This window comes from Colobus angolensis, unplaced genomic scaffold (assembly GCF_000951035.1).
Source record: "Colobus angolensis palliatus isolate OR3802 unplaced genomic scaffold, Cang.pa_1.0 Scaffold246, whole genome shotgun sequence".
NCBI lineage: Eukaryota > Metazoa > Chordata > Mammalia > Primates > Cercopithecidae > Colobus > Colobus angolensis.
In genome coordinates this window covers 3,468,160-3,472,566 of record NW_012115666.1, presented here as the reverse complement: position 1 = coordinate 3,472,566, position 4,407 = coordinate 3,468,160, and the positions used below count along the sequence as shown (strand labels likewise).

The window sequence follows — 4,407 nt, the reverse complement described above, 5'->3', positions numbered from 1 at the left end:
CGGCCATATCTAGGGGGCAGTTGATGATTCTGCTGAATAAATACATGCCTCCAAAAATTCTTGTTGAAAAGCAAGCATTGGAAGAAATAACCCAGTCACTGTTTTTAGGTGTGGGAGTCGTTAGTATGATACTCTGCTGTGTTTGAGATGCCCTGCTTAGAATCTTGAGGCCTGGGGATGCTAGCCTGTGTGTGTGTGTGTGTGTGTGTGTGTATGTGTGTGTGTGCATATGTGGGTGTGGGTGTGTGCACCCATGTGTGTGTATTTTGTCCTTTCTGGCAGTTATTTTTCCTGGACTGATGGGAACATCTTGCACAAAATCAAGAGCCAGTCTGTTGACTGTTTTAAGGTTTAAAAAATATTTCAAAATAAAATAAGAAATCCTTAGATATTCTACATACACACAGTACTTCAAATGCCCATCCAAACTTCTTTCATAAATAGCAAATGTCTTATTTGCAACTGCTGTTGAATGAAGTCATTTCCATCCTCAGCCATATGAGAAATAAGTTACTTATTCATAGAAAACATTTAGAGGTACAATGAAATGAGATCTGAAACCAAACCAAACCAAACCAAACCCCAAACATTCTTTTCTACTGTCGGTTACAAAATCCACTCTCGTGTACGGAATGTGCTCTAGCTGTGAAATCCTTTCTTGGATGTGAGATCATTTCTCTCTTATAACCCATATCACTGACTTTGTGCCCCTGTTTAACCTTTCCCACTGGGGTCCTGGCTCCATGAAAACAGCAATTGGTGCTCACTTCTCTGAGAAACAGTCCAGATGAGAGCCTGTCCAGGTAATCCATAGACAGATGTAATCATTGTACCTGCACCGAGTCTGACAGGCACAGGCCTTTTGGGAACCCACATCAGCGTTTCAAGCTGTGAAGGTGATTCTACTTAGTAAAATTAGAACTTTGGTCTACCAAGGGCACTCTTAACATCTGGAAAAGAAAAATGAATTTCTAGAACAATTCACAGACTAGGACAAGATGAGTAAGTAAGTATCCTAACTTCTTTGGAAGCCCTGGTGGTATGTGAATGCATATTTAATAATGTGAGTGAAGTAGCACATATTTTACAATCAATTAATTTTCCTTAAAGAAGATAATGTAGCCAGAGAGCTGAATGTCAAACAAGGCTGGACTCATACTTATTAACTTGGTAGGAGTTATGAAGCCTCCGATTCTCTTGAAAGACAAATTGTCTTCACTGTGTTGATTTTGAAATGTAGAAATTCAAATTTAAATGAATCCAATGAGTAAGGATGACAGGACATTTTACAGGACTAGGAGGAATCTTCCTTTCATTTTTCCTTCCTTTTACTGAGGCAGGTGTAGGGGCATGTTTCCCCCACAAAACAGCAGTTTTGCTAGAAGACAGTGAGGGATCACCACTGTTGTGTGCCTTCCTCCCTGGGAGCAGCCAGTTGCTGTGACATGGACCTTCTCTATTGCAGATATCTTTTCTTGCTGCTATACTTCCTCTGACTCTATCCCTTTCCATCCCTTCCGTTCTCTGGAATCAGAATGGGCCCCATGCTTTATGCTTTTCCCCCTTACTTAGCCCTTAGAGAAGAGATCAGGATGTGCCACCCTCCAAATGCCCCCATTTTGGCACAAGAATATTTTGAACTGAAGGCTGTGAAAAAGAAAGCAGGCACAGAAAGAGCTCTCTGCCCTCCCCCATCTTCCTAAAAGCAGCACATTTATTGATATTTCCCTTGCACAGGTGTCCTGCTCCCTCATGCAAGGAAGAGAGCGACCCTTATCGCCAAAGACAGAGATGCCACTAAGATGAATCTGCACAAACAAATCTCGATAAAATAACCCTTATCTTCCATTAGTTCCCCCCTACACCCCCAGTTTATTGCCCCTAAAAGCCTAACCCTCTTTTCCTTTGTCTAGTCATTTCACGATTTGCTGCCCTTTGTTATAATGGCATATAAGCTCCTGAGTCTATTAGGTTTTTCCACTTCTTTTCTGTGAGGCTCTCATACATATGAGATTTTATTTTATTTTATTTTATTTTATTTTTTTGAGACTGAGTCTCCCTCTGTTGCCCAGGCTGGAGTGCAGTGGCATGATCTAGGCTCACTGCAACCTCCGCCTCCCAGTTTCAAGCAATTCTCCTGCCTCAGCCTCCCGAGTAGCTGGGACTACCGGCGTGTGCCACCACACCTGGCTAATTTTTGTATTTTCAGTAGAGATGGGGTTTCACTATGTTGGCCAGGCTGGTCTCAAATTCCTAACCTCAAATGATCAGCCCGCCTCAGCCTCCCAAAGTGCTAGAATTACAGGCATGAGGCCCTGTTGCTGGCCACATGTGAGATTTTAAATATGAATAAAATTTGCGTGCCTTTTCTCCTGCTAATCTGTTTTATGTCAGTTTGATTCGCAGGCCTCAGGCACTCAGCCTAAAAGGGGAGAGGAAACTGTTTCCTCTCCTACACTTGTGACCTGTAAGTGGTAATCCAGTGCCTACTCACGGAGATGAGCATCACTGTGACCATGAGACAGACGATCAACCTGGGGCTCTGGGACGTTACAGGAACTTGTGGGTGCTGGAGTCCGGACTCCTGTCCAAGTCCTTTTACCTCTCTCTTTCCTTTCTTGGTTAGCACCTCAAAGTTTCCTTTTGCCCATCTAGCAGACCATAAAGCCCGAGGGATTGTTCACACTTGCTCGTGCAGGCTTCCCATCTTCTCCAGAGCGCCCGTGCTGAGTGTCAGCTCAGGAAAGGAACCACACCTAAAAACAGCCCTGGAAATCCCCATCCCAGGTATTTCCGACAGGTCTCCTTCTGGGTCTCTGCGGGCACCTAGCCTTGGGCTGAGCAGCATGAATCACTCAGTGAGTTTGGTTGATGAAGTGAGACTGATTTGCGTAATCCACCTGCTCTGGGGCAGGTACGCGGGCCATCTGACAGGGGCTCCCGGACTTGGCTTGAGTAAAAGGAACCCTGAAGCACTACCCCAGCCAGGATCTAAATTCCCCCATTCTTCCCTTCTCACCAGTTCTTTGGAAAGGTGCCTGAAGATAAATAATGTACCCTTGCTGTGAGGCAGAAGGGAAAAAAGGCAGGAGAAGAAGGCTATCTTGTTTCTAAGTGACCATAGGGATCACAACACATCGATTAAAAGAGACTTTTCAGGTTTGTCAACCCAGAAGAGCCCAAGAAGAAAAAATAATGGGCTTGAAGTGTGCCGTTAAAAGTCTTGCTGTCCTGATAATCTCCCTGCTTAGGTAAGAAACTTGCCAAGGCGCTAAGGAAAGGGCAGCATTTCCACTGACTTGGCCTTAAACATAAGAGGAAAGTGCTGCTCACCTGGAAACCCGTGTTGCTGTAGCCCTCAGCTCTGGGGGCTGCCGCACTCCTCCGCTCCATGCTGTTTTTGGGGCTGGCTGGCTCTGGTCTGGAGGTCCTTTGTACCTGGGAAAAAGCACCAGTCTCTGCTGATGTCAGAAAGCCACCTGCTGTTGTAGGGACTTTGGCACTGCTTGCTTCAGTTTGGAAACTTCTGCAATAACCTCCTGAATGACTAGGGCTGACACCTGGTTGGGGTGGGGCAGAGAGGCGGGCGGGTTGGCGGGGTGGAGGCATCTAGTGCTGGCCCGCCCACTTTATTAATCTTTTCCTTTATCCCCATTTTTGGCATCCTATTTGCACTCCTGGGGAGAGAACTCTTGTGGTGCACAAAACAGAAAAGGACTCTTCCCCTTCCCTTCCCTTCCCTTGCCTTTCTTCCCTCCCTCCCTCCTTCCTTCCTTTCTTTCTTTCTTCTTCTTCTTCTTTTTTTTTTTAAATGGAGTCTCGATCTGTTGCCCAGGCTGGAGTGCAGTGGCGCGATCTCGGTTCACTGCAACCTCTGCCTCCCAGGTTCAAGCAATTCTCCTGCCTCAGCCTCCCGAGTAGCTGGGATTACCGGTGTGTGCCACCACACCTGGCTAATTTTTGTATTTTCAGTAGAGATGGGGTTTCACTATGTTGGCCAGGCTGGTCTCAAATTCCTAACCTCAAATGATCAGCCCGCCTCAGCCTCCCAAAGTGCTAGAATTACAGGCATGAGGCCCCGTTACCGGCCACATGTGAGATTTTAAATATGAATAAAATTTGCGTGCCTTTTCTCCTGCCGATCTGTTTTATGTCAGTTTAATTCGCAGGCCTCAGGCACTCAGCCTAAAAGGGTAGAGGAAATTGTTTCCTCTGCTACACTTGTGACCTGTAAGTGGTAACCCAATGCCTACTCATGGAGATGAGCATCACTGTGACCATGAGACAGACGATCAACCTGGGGCTCTGGGAAGTTACAGGAACTTGTGGGTGCTGGAGTCCGGACTCCTGTCCAAGTCCTTTTACCTCTCTCTTTCCTTTCTTGGTTAGCACCTCAAAGTTTCCTTT

General features: G+C 46.0%; 1 pseudogene across 1 annotated transcript in view; it reads right to left on the bottom strand.

The window, feature by feature from the left end:
• LOC105514508 overlaps window positions 1–4,094 on the bottom strand; it is a 112,212-nt pseudogene extending 108,118 nt beyond the window's left edge. Inside the window, exons 1-2 of the transcript XR_001002186.1 lie at window positions 4,086–4,094; window positions 3,334–3,438 (exon numbers count right to left, since the gene is read on the bottom strand). The product of XR_001002186.1 is annotated as a 40S ribosomal protein SA-like (transcript). The remainder of the gene's footprint in view (window positions 1–3,333; window positions 3,439–4,085) is intronic.
• Between the last annotated feature and the right edge of the window lie 313 nt (window positions 4,095–4,407).